This window comes from Phoenix dactylifera, chromosome 4 (assembly GCF_051530095.1).
Source record: "Phoenix dactylifera cultivar Ajwa chromosome 4, Ajwa_hap1_PhDact_Kaust_v1.1, whole genome shotgun sequence".
Lineage (NCBI taxonomy): Eukaryota > Viridiplantae > Streptophyta > Magnoliopsida > Arecales > Arecaceae > Phoenix > Phoenix dactylifera.
Window position 1 is genome coordinate 24,605,938 of NC_143193.1, and position 17,254 is coordinate 24,623,191.

Consider the following 17,254-nt stretch of genomic DNA (forward strand, 5'->3'; position numbering starts at 1 on the left):
GTTTCAAGTCCAATTAATTAATTCCTTTTCCTTCTTCAACTTCTTATCAATCGAATTGTTTACTCGTGATTTATAATCACTTTTCAACCATCGGATCGGTCAATACTTCTAGTGTGTGTGACCGCATAGGTTCTATTCTGACTGGTAGTGAGATATATTGTGATCTCTATCACTATATCATTAAAAACTCCTTTCAATGGGTTGGAACTTTTCCAACTCAACTCATTAGGGTTTATCGATCATCGAGACAATCCCTATGAGTCCCACCATCCACCAGTGACACCTAGCAGCATGTAGTGGCTACTCAGCAGAATGGAATGATGAACCTCTAGGTGCAGTTGTCATGTGATACAGTCCTACTATCGTGGATCCCTACAGGACGGAGGTCATGGACAACTCGTCAAACCCCATCGTCTGTCATATGTGAAGATTTATTCGACTTAAGTTCGAGATCCCAGTGCCCTAGGGCGCAGCGGAAGATACGGGATTATAAAATTTTCTTATAATACCCATTATATGAAATCCTAATAAGCCAAGATCGCCTTAATAGTATAACCAAATAATGTAGAAAATATAATCTTGGTATAGAAGAATACCTATCACGCTATATCCAATATATCTGAAGATGTCCTAAGGTGCCCAAATGTTCACCCTCCGATGTTGATCCACACAGGAATGGGTTCAAGACTCTAGCTCCACCAAAACTTGATTCTAATTGTTCAATCCTTCCAAAGGATTTAATTGGCTGATTTTCCTTCACTTCCTTCTTCCTTTCTACCTCTAAAACATTCACTAGCCTTTTTGTCCTAAAGAAGACCCTCTTATCTTGGGTTAGAACAAAAGAGAGAGGCTTGTAAGAAAGAAGGGATAAGGGAGAGAGAAGGAGAGTGTTGCCCAAGGTGACAAGCCAAGAGGGGGGGGGGGGTGAATTGGTTTCTTCTAAATTTTGGTGCTTTAACCGTTTTCTTAATTAAGTGCGGTGGATGCTTTCTTAAACTATTTGACTGATTTAAACTAGTGCAAAGATAGAAGATGATGCAAGAATAAACGTAAGCACAAGCACAACACAAACACAACAATATATAGTGGTTCGGTGCTCTCCTTAGCACCTACGTCCACTCCCCAAGCGTCCCCTTGGGAATTCACTATAATCCCGCGGATTACAGTTGGATTGTTTTCCGGGCTCACAATCCAAAAACCTTTGTTGGTTTTACGGGCTCACCAACGAACCTATACACTTTGGTTTTCCGGGTTCACCAAAAACCTTTGTTGGTTTTGCGGGCTCACCAACGAACCTTTACACTTTGGTTTTCCGGGTTCACCAAAAACCTTTGTTGGTTTTGCGGGCTAACCAACGAACCTTTACAAAGTGTTTGACAAACAAAAAGAAAAGATTCAAACTCCTAAATGAGCATATGAAACAATATAAACTACAAAGAAGAGTTAGAAAGTATTTATCGCTTTGAAGTGGCTTTGCTCTTCTTTGTCAAGGATGCTTCACTCTTCAAGGGGGGATGGAGCTCTTGATGCCTCTTTGAATCTGCTCAATCCCTTTCTTTGATTCTTGAATGAAGCTCTTGATGAAGAAGATTAGGGCACTTTTGTGTTCTTGAGTACTCTTTGATATTCCTTTCAAAAGTTGTTCTCTCTGATGAATAGTGCCCCTTTAAATAGCTTCCCACCTTCTTTGGTCAAGCTCCAATGGTTAGAATTCAAAAACTAGCCGTTACTGACCTTGGAAAGGACAAAAAGTACATCTGCAGAACTAGCCGTTACTGTTCAGCCCGTGTTTGGGTCGGCTCGACCTGTCCTTGGGTCGACCCAACTTTGCCTTGGGTCGACTCAAACATTCCTTGGGTCGACCCTCTCAGAGAACACAGAAACTTTGATTTCAGCCTTCCTTCACTTGGGTCGACCCATCCTTTCTTTAGGTCGACTCAAAGTTCACTTGGGTCGACTCAACTTCTTCTTGGGTCGACCCTCTCAGTAATTTCAGAGAACCATTTTCTGTCTGTCTTTTTGTCTTGCCTTTGGGTCGACCCTCTCAGAGTTTGGGTCGACTCAAGCTTGGGTCGACTCAACCACTGTTTGGGTCGACCCTCTCAGTAAATCCAGAGAACATATTTCCTTCATGTTTTGAGGTTCTTGAAGTTTGGGTCGACTCATGCTTACCTTGGGTCGACCCAACCAACTGTTCATCTGTGCCATTTTTGCAGGAGTGTGCCAAATGATTTCTTGATGTGCCGGGGTCGACTCAAACAATCTTTGGGTCGACTCAATCCACACTTTGCTGCATCCTCAAGGTTAGATTCATTCAAATGAACAAAGCATGTATCTATTATCAATCACACAAATATACTGAGAGTAATGAACTTATAAATGAAGTATCAATTTAACTTATAACATACTCTAGATAATTACTTATTAATCATCAAAATAACACTATCATCCTCAATCTCCCCCTTTTTGATGATTACAAAATAAAGAGTATAAGCCTGTTGATACTTGTCTTTAAAATCAGTTTGTAAAAGGGATTAAATTGCTGAATTTCAGCTTTTCATATATACAAGTGAAATCTCCCCCTATATCATTTAAATGTTGCCAATTTGACTCTTTGAATTGCTCCCTCTTTCATTTATAATTCATTAGTGATGAAACTTCAAAAATTTGAGATAAAATATGAGTTTCAGCTTATGTATCGGGGTGCGAGAGGTGCGTGCCAAATTCTGAATTTATATGTGCCAAATTCTGAAATTTGATAGAAATTTTTGATTTAATCAATTTCATTGTTACAAATTGCTCCCCCTTAGATGTATAAGCTTTCTTATATGATTTTCAATTTGTTTGCCCATTTATTTCTCTTTTCTTGCATAAGTTCTTATTTCTCTTTCTTTACATAATCCTTTCTTTAGCTTGCTTTACTTACTCTTAAGACATCTTTACTTCTCCCCTTTTTGTTACTTTGTTTACTCTCTAAACAATATCTTTACTTCTCCCAAAATTAATACTCTTTCTTTACTTCTCAAATTAAATACTCTTTCTTTTCTTCTCCCCCTTTTTGTTATCATCAAAAAGATACATGGGAAAGATGCAATATACCATAAACTTCAATCTTCATTGATCAAAATAGGAACATTTTCATACATTAAAAACAAAAACAGATACAATGTTCCTTAATCAAGATTTAAAGATGCATGAGAGAAAGCAAGATACATATGAGAAAAGCAAGATACATGTGAGAACTAGATATCTAGCCTAGGCTCTAAACATAGATGCTAAGATCAACCTAGGGAGAATCCAATGGCTGGGATCTAGTCCTCATCCTCCTAGTATACGTGGCGAGGGGAGGTCGAGCCTGGTGAGACTGTGTCTGGCGTGGAGCACGACGAGCTGGATGACTCTGTGCCGATATCTCTGACTCAGCAGCCTGTGGCACAGATGGTCCATGTGTCTCTCTCTCTCTCCGGAGTGCTCCAATCTGCTGCCTCAGATCACTGATCTCAGCAGACATGACATCCAACCGGGCGTCCAATCGGCTCGTCAGCCCGTCAGTGATAGTCCTCGCCTGAGCTGACATGAGCTCAGTCATCCTGCTCCAGAAGTCATCCGTATCTGTCGGAGGAACGGATGACGATGGTCCAGCCTCGGAGGGTGCAGTAGGATGATCCATATGCTCCTCATCCTCATCCTCTGGTGCATCTCCCTCTGGTGCCTCACCCTGAATGCCTGCACCTGTGTGAATCCACTGCCCGTTCACTTTCTCATATCCCATGCGTATAAGTGTCCGTGCAGTGTACGTGTCAGTGTGATGCAGACTCTTGGATGCCTCCTCCTCGAGAGGTAAACCGTGCTGTCTAAATATCAAGGTGAGTATCATACCATAAGGTAGTGATACCCTGTTGCTGCACATTACCTTCTTCATCTGTCTCAATATCATAGCCGGAAGATTTAGGGGCATCCCTCGAATCATACACTCCATCACTGCTAGATCTCGCTCAGTGATGAGATCGAATCTCCCGGTCTTTGGAAACAAAATCCTATTGATCATATTGAGCAGTAATCTCATTTCTGCGGAAAGAAAACTAGCTATTACCTTTGTGGAGAAATCGAAGTTCTCATTTTCCATAATCAATTGTAGAGCTCTCATTTTGTTTTCTGGCCTTTCCGGAGTGGCTCCTATGCAGGGTAGATGAAGTAGCTCACTCAAGCTCTCCTCGGATACTCTGATTCGAACCCCTCTAACTTCTGAAACAAGCCCTCCCAATCCAGTCTTGAGGAAGGCATAGAACTCTTGTACCAAGCCGGGGTAGATTACCACATCTAGGGAGCAAAGATACTCCCAACCTTGTCTTTGGATCCATTCCCAAATCCGAAACCCTTCTTGATTGAAAAACTCGGAATGGATCCTTCTCCCCGTTGTAACCGGCCTCCCCGCAAATCTAGCAAGAATCACTGAGGGGGAAGGAGGAGGAGGGGCCTCCGCACGTGCCTCACGTCGTGGAGACACGGGAGATGGCTCGGTAGGTTGCCTTTCCTCCCGTTGGATCCGAGTCACTCTTCCGGATCTCTTGGCCACGGCTCGTTTGGGTCCCATTTCTCCAAGATCTTTAGGAAATCTACTGTTTGGAGGAGTTTAGTGGAGATTGGAGAGTGGGGAGTAGGTTTTTCGGAAGAAGACAAAGGCCAAATAGTGCCCTAGAAATGCTCTCGGGCCCCCTTATAACAGTGGGGTCCCGACGTTGGGTCGACTCAAGATTTTTCTTGGGTCGACTCAACGTTGGGTCGACCCATGTTCTGGGTTGGGTCGACCCAAGTGCAGAAATTTTCTTTTCTCTTTCTTTTTGCTTCTAAAAATTTTCCTTGCTTCCAATCCTTATAAATTCTCTCTGGGACAATGATACATGAGTAGGGAATCTATAGATAACAAATTTGACTCATGTTTCATGGGATTTTTGAAATTAGAGGAATGTATCATGAGACTACTAGCTCCCTTTTATATCTCTTCAATAAAAAGGATCACATATGCCTAATTCCCTCCTTAGCATGCAGAATCTATCTTCACTCAATGGTTTTGTAAATATGTCGGCTAATTATTTTTCAGTGCATATATGCTCAATACATACATTTCCATTTTGCACATGATCCCTAATAAAATGGTACCTTATTTCTATGTGTTTGGCTTTAGAGTGCTGAACTGGATTTTTAGTAAGATTGATAGCACTAGTATTATCACACTTAATAGGAATATTATCTAGTTTAACTCCATAGTCCTCTAGTTGTTGTTTAAGCCATAATACTTGAGCACAACAACTACCAGCAGCTATATATTCAGCTTCAGCTGTGGACAGTGCCACTGAATTCTGCTTTTTACTAAACCATAATACTAAGTTATTTCCTAAGAATTGACATGTGCCACTTGTGCTCTTCCTATCTAATTTGCATCCGGCAAAATCAGCATCTGAATATGCAAGCAAATCTAGACAGGAGTCTCTCGAGTACCATAATCCAATAGTGGTAGTTCCTCTTAAATATCTAAGGATTCTCTTAACAGCACTTAAATGTGACTCCTTAGGATCCGATTGGTATCTAGCACATATCCCTACACTAAATACGATGTCGGGTCTACTAGCAGTAAGGTAGAGCAAAGATCCAATTAGTCCTCTATAGAGCTTAATATCAATGCTCTTCCCTTTTTCATCTTTGTCTAGCTTACTAGTAGGATTCATTGGAGTACCTACTCCCTTATGATTTTCATTCCCAAACTTCTTTAGTATTTCCTTTGTATACTTAGTTTGATGAATGAAAATGCCTTCTTTAGTTTGTTTGATTTGTAAACCTAGAAAGAAGCTTAGTTCTCCCATTAGACTCATTTCAAATTCTCCATGCATTAAATCAGCAAATTCTTTGCACAGAGTATCATTAGTGGCACCAAAGATTATGTCATCTACATATATTTGTACCACTAACAGATTCTTGTCCTTTCTTTTGAGAAATAGAGTTTTATCTACATTTCCTCTACTAAAGTCATTATCAAGCAGAAATTTACTTAAACGATCATACCAAGCCCTAGGTGCTTGCTTTAATCCATATAATGCCTTATGCAGTTTAAACACATGATTTGGCAATTCATGATTCTCAAATCCTGAAGGTTGTTCTACATATACTTCCTCCTCAATAATACCATTTAAGAATGCACTCTTCACATCCATTTGATATAATTTGAAATCCATGAAACATGCAAATGCTAGAAGTAATCTAATAGCCTCTAATCTAGCTACGGGAGCAAATGTTTCATCAAAATCTATTCCTTCTTCTTGATTGTATCCCTTAGCTACAAGTCTAGCCTTATTTCTTATAACTAATCCATTTTCATCTAATTTATTTCTAAATACCCATTTTGTTCCAATTACTGAATTATGCTTTGGTCTTTCAGTTAATGTCCATACATTACTTCTTTTGAATTGATTTAATTCTTCTTGCATGGCATTTATCCAATTAGTATCTTTTTCAGCTTCTTCATAAGTCTTAGGTTCTAATTGTGAAACAAAAGCAAGATAATCATTTAAATTTCTAAGAGATGATCGAGTTCTTACCCCTTGAGATGGATCACCAATGATTAAGTCTTTAGGATGTCCATGTGCATACCTCCATTCTTTTGGCACGTCTTGGGGTTGTGGTGGCACGCAATCATCTCCCTTATCTTGTTTTGGCACGTCATCAATATTCAACTTTTCAAATTCGATAATTTCTGTATCATCATCAACAAAATTTTCTTTCCTAGTAGACTCACTATCAGACTCATCAAATATAATATTGACTGACTCTTCCACTACTAAGGTTCTTTTATTGAATACTCTGTATGCCCTGCTAGATGTGGAGTATCCTAAGAAGATACCTTCATCTGACTTGGCATCAAATTTACTTAGATCCTCCTTGCCATTGTTTAAGATAAAACATCTACATCCAAAAACTTTAAGATATTTAGCAGTTGGTTTCTTATTCTTCCAAAGTTCATAAGGAGTTTTCTTAGTTATTGGTCGTATTAAAACTCGATTCAGAATATGGCAAGAGGTGTTTATAGCTTCAGCCCAAAAGTACTTTGGAAGACTTGACTCACACAACATTGTGCGTGCCATTGCTGCCAATGTCCTATTTTTCCTTTCAACAACCCCATTTTGTTGAGGCGTTCTAGGTGCTGAAAATTGATTTGATATTCCATTTTTAGTGCAAAATTCTTCAAAGTGTTGATTTTCAAATTCCGTACCATGATCACTTCGAATTGCTACTAAGGTGAGTTTCTTTTCATTTATGATATTATTATATAGTTTCAAAAATTCTGAAAATGCTTCATTCTTATGTGCCAAAAATGAAACCCATGTATACCTCGAAAAGTCATCAACAATAACTAGTCCATATTTCTTTCCTCCTAGACTTGTAGTTCTAGTAGGTCCAAATAAATCCATATGTATGAGTTCAAATGGTCTAGTTGTTGATACTACATTCTTTGATTTGAAAGATGACTTAGTTTGTTTTCCCAATGAACATGGTCCACATATTTTGTCCTTTTCAAAGATCAGTTTTGGCACATCCTTTATTAATTCCTTCTTAACTAGTTTTGATATTAATTCCATACTAGCATGTCCTAATCTTCGATGCCAAAGCCAACTAGTTTCAATTTTCTTTTCTTCATTAGTAATTAAGCATAAACCATTTTTCTTGCCTAACTCATGAAGATCTACTAAGTAAATATTTCTTTGCCTTTGTCCTACAAGTACAATACTATTATCTTTAGGATTAGTGATTATGCATACAGATGCTTCAAATGTAACTTTAAACCCTTTATCACAAAATTGACTTATGCTAAGAAGGTTATGTTTCAAACCCTTAACTAATAAGACATTTTCTATAAAAATAGATGGAGCAATGAAAATTTTACCCTTTCCAATGATATACCCTTTACCATTGTCTCCATAGGTTACTACTCCACCTTTCTTTGGTTCCAAGGTGACAAATTGATCTTCGTCACCGGTCATGTGTCTTGAACAGCCGCTATCTAGATACCATCGTTTTTCCATTTTATCAGCTGCAAGACACACCTGCAATCAAGATCAAGAAGAAACTTTAGGTACCCAAACTAAGTTGGGTCCTTTAGGGTTAGTGCTCCATGTTCCTTTTGGAACTCAAACTTTCTTGAATTTAATCTTTTGATTATTACTTAATTTGTTTTGATTAGATTTTCTAAAGTTACATTCATATGCTCTATGTCCTAACTTATTGCAACAATAACAAGTAATATTTTCACTTTTAGCTTTTACAAAAATATTCTGTAATAATTTTTGTTTCCTATTTGTTCTATATCCTAAACCGGCCCTATCATATACAGCTTTTTGGCTATCAAGAATCAAATTTAATTTGGTAGAACTAAGAATAAATTTATCTACCAAAGTTTTATATTTTTCAGCATCTTCTTTTAGCTTGATATTTTCAGCAATTAGATTCTTGGTTTCATTTGCAAGTTTCCTACTTAATGTTTCACAGTTATGAGACAATTTTAACTTATCTTTAATGAGAGATTGATTTTCTTCTTTTAGAGCTTTATTTTTATTAATTACTTTCTTATGTTCTTCCATGAGTTCTAAGAATGCATCATGTAATTCATCCACAGTAAAATCACAGTCAAGTTCAGAATCTACCTCATCGTCATTGGCCATATGACACATTTGGGCCGTCTCTTGATGATCTTCCTCCTCCGAACTTGATTCCTCACTTTCACTCCAATCGGCCATGAAATTCTTCTTTTTCAACTTTCTTGCCATCCATTTCAAATCTGGGTAATCTATCTTATAATGCCCGGGTTTGTTACACTCATAGCAAATGGGAGTCTCTTTTTCTTTTTCCTTGTCCTTACCCTTTTCTTTGCTTGAATTACCTTTAAGAAAGGGTTTCTTTTTATGGAACCTATTCTTACCTCTCATGAATTTTCTGAATCTTCTCCCAAGCACAGCCATCCCTTCTTCATCGATTTCTTCATCATCATCTGAATCTTCCGATTCAGTTAGTTGTTTAGGGTTGGTAGTCTTTAGGGCAATGGGCTTTCTTCTTTTGACCTCATCTTCTGAGTTTAGCCTCATTGTCAACTCATGGGTCATGAAAGATCCTAGAAGCTCCTCTAACTGCAGTGTGTTGAGGTCCTTTGCTTCTTGAATAGCGGTTACCTTGGCCTCCCAATTCCTTGGTAGAGACCTGAGAATTTTTCGCACCAAATCAGAGTTAGAATAAGACTTTCCTAAACTCTTAAGCCCATTTATAATGTCAGTGAAACGAGTAAACATATCAGTTATTGACTCAGTAGATTCCATTTTAAACAGTTCATACTTGTGTACTAATATGTTTATCTTAGACTCCTTAACTTGATTGGTCCCTTCATGTGTGACCTCAAGTCTATCCCAAATTTCTTTGGCAGTGGTGCAAGTGGATATTCTATTAAATTCACTTACATCTAAAGAGCAGTAAAGTATATTTACAGCTTTTGCATTTAACTGTGCTAATCTTCTATCATTTTCATTCCAATCCATTTCTGGTTTGGGTATGATAGTGCCCTCTATGTTAAGTGTGGGTGTGTGAGGTCCTCTAGTGATGATTTGCCACAGTTCATAGTCCGAAGCTTGAATGAATATCCTCATTCTAGCTTTCCAATATGTGTAGTTTGTGCCATTAAATAGAGGTGGTCTATTTGTGGATTGCCCCTCACTCATTGCACATCCCACTTGGGTTGTCATGATCTTTAACTCTTGATTGTGAGATCAATGAGTACTATTAGAGCACCTTGCTCTGATACCACTTGTTGCCCAAGGTGACAAGCCAAGAGGGGAGGGTGAATTGGTTTCTTCTAAATTTTGGTGCTTTAACCGTTTTCTTAATTAAGTGCGGTGGATGCTTTCTTAAACTATTTGACTGATTTAAACTAGTGCAAAGATAGAAGATGATGCAAGAATAAACGTAAGCACAAGCACAACACAAACACAACAATATATAGTGGTTCAGTGCTCTCCTTAGCACCTACGTCCACTCCCCAAGCGTCCCCTTGGGAATTCACTATAATCCCGCGGATTACAGTTGGATTGTTTTCCGGGCTCACAATCCAAAAACCTTTGTTGGTTTTACGGGCTCACCAACGAACCTATGCACTTTGGTTTTCCGGGTTCACCAAAAACCTTTGTTGGTTTTGCGGGCTCACCAATGAACCTTTACACTTTGGTTTTCCGGGTTCACCAAAAACCTTTGTTGGTTTTGCGGGCTAACCAACGAACCTTTACAAAGTGTTTGACAAACAAAAAGAAAAGATTCAAACTCCTAAATGAGCATATGAAACAATATAAACTACAAAGAAGAGTTAGAAAGTATTTATCGCTTTGAAGTGGCTTTGCTCTTCTTTGTCAAGGATGCTTCACTCTTCAAGGGGGGATGGAGCTCTTGATGCCTCTTTGAATCTGCTCAATCCCTTTCTTTGATTCTTGAATGAAGCTCTTGATGAAGAAGATTAGGGCACTTTTGTGTTCTTGAGTACTCTTTGATATTCCTTTCAAAAGTTGTTCTTTCTGATGAATAGTGCCCCTTTAAATAGCTTCCCACCTTCTTTGGTCAAGCCCCAATGGTTAGAATTCAAAAACTAGCCGTTACTGACCTTGGGAAGGACAAAAAGTACATCTGCAGAACTAGCCGTTACTGTTCAGCCCGTGTTTGGGTCGGCTCAACCTGTCCTTGGGTCGACCCAACTTTGCCTTGGGTCGACTCAAACATTCCTTGGGTCGACCCTCTCAGAGAACATAGAAACTTTGATTTCAGCCTTCCTTCACTTGGGTCGACCCATCCTTTCTTTGGGTCGACTCAAAGTTCACTTGGGTCGACTCAACTTCTTCTTGGGTCGACCCTCTCAGTAATTTCAGAGAACCATTTTCTGTCTGTCTTTCTGTCTTGCCTTTGGGTCGACCCTCTCAGAGTTTGGGTCGACTCAAGCTTGGGTCGACTCAACCACTGTTTGGGTCGACCCTCTCAGTAAATCCAGAGAACATATTTCCTTCATGTTTTGAGGTTCTTGAAGTTTGGGTCGACTCATGCTTACCTTGGGTCGACCCAACCAACTGTTCATCTGTGCCATTTTTGCAGGAGTGTGCCAAATGATTTCTTGATGTGCCGGGGTCGACTCAAACAATCTTTGGGTCGACTCAATCCACACTTTGCTGCATTCTCAAGGTTAGATTCATTCAAATGAACAAAGCATGTATCTATTATCAATCACACAAATATACTGAGAGTAATGAACTTATAAATGAAGTATCAATTTAACTTATAACATACTCTAGATAATTACTTGTTAATCATCAAAATAACACTATCATCCTCAGAGAGGCTTTTTCTTGGATGATCTTTAGAATCCCAAGGCACCTCCTTATTTATAAGAGATGGAGGGATGCATCATAAAGGGATGCATCCCATCCACACACCTCATCATGATGAGGCATGTGCCAAGAGATGCATCCCATCATGATGGGGTGCTAAGGAGAAGGGTGTATCAACTTCTTTCTCACATCTCCCTCTTAAATCCTGATGATCCAAGGGCCCAAATGCAGTGAACCAAAGCCAATGGTCCAGATCTAGGCGCCATCTAATGGTCCAGATCAGCGCATCATCATTCAGGGTGCCATCCAATGGTCCAGAAGCAAGATGCCATCACCGATGGTCCAGATTCAGGCGCTGAGCAACGGTCCAGATCTTTCATCCAGAGAGCCATCTAGTGGTCCAGATTCAGGCGCTAACCAGTGGACCAGATCCTTCATCCAGGAAGCCATCCAATGGTCCAGATGAAGGCGCCAACCAGTGGACCAGATCCTTCATCCAGGAAGCGATCCAATGGTCCAGAAGTGAAGGCCCTATCAAACCCAATCCAATTGGGTTTAACCAACTTAAAGAAAACATTAAACCTAATCAAATCAGGTCTAATTAAAGCCAAATGGGCTTCAACTCTTGGCTAACCCATATTAGGTCATGATCTAATCATATTAGATCAACCTAATCTAAGAATCATATTCGAATTTAATTTGAATCAGGAGCTAGGGTTTGCAACACGTGCTAGCATGTTCATCTTGCAAAAATGATCTAATCCAATTAGACCCTTGATCAATTCCCTTGTGTGTGACCCATTGGGTTCCTTATCTTAGCCAGCAGTAGGTGCAGGTGCAAGTTGACCTAACCTGATTAGAATACCTCTAATCCAATTTAGGTTCAATTTAGTGCTAAACCTGACTTAGCAATCAGAACCTTTCTGATGCTTTGATCTAATCAAACTCTTTGATCCGATCAACCCACAAGACATGATTGACGTCTAGCAACGTATCATGTCTACCCGGAAGATGAGGAATGTATTGGACAAATCCAAACATACCCTTCAGTGGAAAGTTACTGTGCAATTCAATCCCTCAGTCATACTACATCCTGAATAAGTGCTCGAGTATGGATCAATATCAAACTCAATCACTTATTCATGTCTCTCTCAATCTTTTATATGATAATTCAAATAATGAAACATTAGAAACTCTTTCTAATATTCATTTTGCTTTGATCAAAGGCTTCTTGAATCATCATAAGATTAGAGTAAGTAGGATGTTACCTTCTCTTACTAGAAGTGACTGATTCCTTGTTGACCTACTCATAACTTTCGTACAAAATCCACCATATCCAGAATACCCCGTACACAACGCAATGTCGTGAATGAGGGTAAACCAAAACATAGCTTCAAGTGCACAAGGTACCATGGTGATCTCAGGTCTAAGGATCACTTGCACAACTCCCACTATGAGAACCATCTTTTGATAATTAAGTAAGAATCCATAAGATGTTCTCATGGCTGGTCATTTCAGTGAACTCATTCCTCTAATGAGCACCCACATCTTTGTATTAGTGTCTCACACAAGTGATTGTGAGATCAATCACCCTCTACATTGAGCATACATAAGATGTGCCAGTCTTTCCGGTAATATTGATCCCCGACTCAATATACCAACTTGACTGGGAATATTCTAAATTAGGATTTTAGGATTTTAGGTCTCACTGGTATGATCTCATCATAACCCTAAAACCAATGTCCTAATTTATGGAGTTCATCATCCAATAATAAAATAGATAAGCAGCAAATGATGAAACACAATGCCTTTATTGATATATATCGAGTGTCAAAGTACATGATTTGGAGGATTACAAAGAGAAACCCATCAAATGATTGGCTTATAGGGCATCTACTCTTTCAATCTCCCACTTGCACTAAAGCCAATCGCCCTTATATTTTAACCCCATACAATCGAGGTGACGATTGAATTGCTGCTGTGGTAGAGCTTTAGTAAATGGGTCTGCTATATTGTTCTTTGTGTCTACTCGTTCAATCTTGACGTCTTGTCTTTCGATTATCTCTCGAATAAGGTGGAAGTGTCTCAAAATGTGCTTGAATCTATGATGAGACCTTGGTTCCTTAGCCTGTGCAACTGCTCCAGTGTTATCGCAATAAACTGGGACTGGTCCGGCAATCTCAGGAACTACACCCAGCTCTGTGATGAACTTCCTCATCCAGACTGCTTCCTTAGCAGCTTCACTAACAGCTATGTATTCTGCCTCAGTAGTTGAGTCAGCTACAGTTTGCTGTTTGGAACTTTTCCAACTCACAGCTCCACCATTCAAAGTGAAGATATATCCAGAGATTGACTTGCTATTATCTGGATCAGATTGAAAGCTAGAATCTGAATAGCCTTCTAGTTTCAATTCTGATCCTCCATAAATCAGAAAAACATCTCTAGTCCTTCTCAAGTATTTGAGAATGCTTTTTACAATTTTTCAATGATCCTCCCTGGGATCTGCCTGAAATCTACTTACCATACCCAAGGCATAAGCTACATCAGGCCTGGTACATAACATAGCATACATGATCGACCCTACTGCTGAAGCATAGGGAATAGAACTCATTCTATTCCTCTCTTCAGATGTCTTAGGAGACATCTTACTAGAGAGTTGTATGCCATGTCCTATGGGTAAGAAACCTTTCTTACTTCCATCCATGCTGAACCTCTTCAGCACATTATCTATGTACCTAGACTGGGACAAACCTAGCATCCTTTTAGATCTATCTCTATAGATCCTTATACCAAGTATATAGGATGCTTCACCCAAGTCTTTCATGGAAAATTTCTTTGATAGCCAAGTCTTGACCGATTGCATCATTGGAACATCATTTCCAATGACCAATATATCGTCCATATATAATATCAAGAAGACAATAGCACTCCCACTAGTCTTCTTGTACACACAAGGTTCATCTATATTTTTAATGAAGCCAAACTCTTTGACTATCATGTCAAAATGGATGTTCCAACTTCTAGATGCCTGCTTTAATCCATAAATGGATTTCTTAAGCCTACATACTTGATTTGCTCTCTCTCTTGAGACAAATCCCTCTGGCTGTGTCATATAGACCTCTTCCTCAAGGTGACCATTAAGGAAGGCGGTTTTGACATCCATCTGCCAGATCTCATAATCATAGTATGCAGCTATAGCAAGCATAATCCGAATAGATTTGAGCATAGCTACTGGCGAAAAAGTTTCATCATAATCAATGCCTTATTTTTGCCTGAAACCTTTTGCCACTAGCCTGGCCTTGTAGGTTTCTACTTGGCCATCAGCTCCTATCTTCTTCTTGTATACCCATTTGCACCCTATTGGAATCACTCCCTCAGGTGCATCAACCAAAGTCCACACTTGGTTTGTATACATATAATCTATCTCGGATTTCATGGCGTCCAACCATTTGTCAGAGTCCCTACTATTTACAGCTTCCGAATAGGTCAGAGGGTCATCGTTATCAACGACGTGGGCTTCATCATTCTCAATGATAAATCCATACCTCTCAGGTGCATTTCGCACTCTTTCTGACCTTCGAAAAGGAGTAGTGTGTAGTGGCTGTACCTCTTCCATGGGTACATCTGGTTGAGGATTATTATGTGTCTCACCTTGTAGGTCTTGAACTTCATCAAGTTCAATTCTTCTATCCTTGCCCTTTTCTAAAAAAAACTCTTTTTCCAAGAAAGTGGCATACCTGGCAACAAATACCTTTTGTTCGGTAGGATTATAGAAGATATATCCTAAACTGTCTTTAGGATAACCTACAAATATACATTTGTCCGATCTAGCACTTAGCTTATGTCCAAAATTTCTTTTGACATAAGCATGACAACCCCATATCTTAAGATACTTAAGATTAGGTTTCTTTCCTTTCCATATCTCATATGGAGTGCTAGATACAGACTTAGATGGTACTCTATTTAATACTAATGCAGCAGTTTCTAGGGCATGTCCCCAGAAGAAAATTGGAAGATTTGTGAAGCACATCATGGACCGTACCATATCTAATAAGGTACGATTCCTTCTTTCAGCTACGCCATTTAATTGTGGCGTATATGGAGGTGTCCATTCAGAGAGTATACCCTTTAATTTAAGATAGTCTAAAAATTCACTAGAAAGGTATTCTCCTCCTCGATCAGATCGAAGAATTTTAATACACTTTCCAGTTTGTTTTTCGACCATACTTTGATACTCTTTAAATTTATCAAAGGCTTCGGATTTATGTTTCATTAGATACACAAAACCGAACCTTGATAAGTCATCAGTAAATGTGATGAAGTAAGAGTATCCATCTCTAGCTTGAGTTGACATAGGACCGCACACATCAGTGTGTACGAGTTCTAACAACTCACTTGCCCTTTCTCCATGTCCCGAGAATGGAGACTTGGTCATTTTACCCATAAGACAAGATTCACAAGTTCCTAATGATTCAAAATCATAAGGGTCAAAGAATTTATCTTTATACAACTTATGTAACCTTGTCTCACTAATATGACCTAATCGGTAATGCCAGAGGAGGGTATTATTAATATTTTCTCTTTTTCTTTTATTATCTTTGCCAATATGAAACATAACATTATTAAGACATAATACTAAAAGACCATTTTCCATAGTGCCATGACAATAATACTCATTAGATAAAGAAATAGAGCAACCATTGCTCTTTCCATTTATTTCGAATCCTTTCTTAAGCAACAAAGGAATTGAAATTACATTTCTAATGATTTTTGGCATAAAATAACAGTCTTCTAGCTTCAAGAACTTTCCGGAGGGTAGCTCCAGTATGTAGGTGCCAACAGCTTCAGCTTGGATGGATTCTCCTCCAGCGCCATATAGCTCGAAGTCACCTTTCTTCAGTCTTCTAATTTTCTGCAGTCCATGCAAAGATTTGCATATGTGAGAACCACAACCGGTATCCAATACCCATGCATTAGAATCAGAAGAACTTAATGTCATATTGGCATGTAATAAAAAACATACCTTTTGATGCAACACTTGCATCAGGCTTCACACTTGCAAGAAAGCTCTTGCAGTTCCTTTTCCAATGCCCCGTCTTGCCACAGTGGAAACAGGTACCGGGTCCAGAGATTTTCTTTCCCTTCTTCTTTTTGATGCGACTCTTAGGGTTTAGTTTTTTCTTTGAACTCTTGTTGCCCGACTTCTTCTTTGAGCTCTCACCAACAAGAAGGATCGGATCCTTGTCCTTCTTGATGTGAGACTCTGCTGTTTTCAGCATATTTAGAAGCTCAGGCAGGGAGGAATTCAGTTTGTTCATGTGATAATTCACGACAAACTGCGAGAATGAGTCGGGTAGTGATTGCAGGATCAAATCCTGACTGAGCTCACTGTCCATAGCAAAACCAAGTTGACTTAATCGAGTGATTAAGTCTATAACCTTTAAACAGTGGTCTTGCACAGACGATCCCTCGATCATTCTAGCACGGAACAACTGTTTAGATATCTCATATCTAGCAGTTCTGCTCTGCTCACCATATAGCTTCTTTAAGTTAAGGAGTATGGAGTGAGTATCCATGCTATCATGCTGCCTCTGCAATTCATTATTCATAGAAGCAAGCATGATACATTTGACAGTCAAACTGTCATTTTTCCACATACGATATGTGGCCAATTCCTCCTCAGTTGCATCTTCCCCTGCTGACCCTAGGTCAGGGATTTCAAGAATGTAGGAAAGTTTTTCTTGTGTGAGAACAATCTTTAAATTCCTCAACCAGTCCACATAGTTGGGACCAGTCAATTTGTTTGTATCTAAGATACCTCTAAGTGAGAGTGAAGATGCCATTTTTGCAGAATT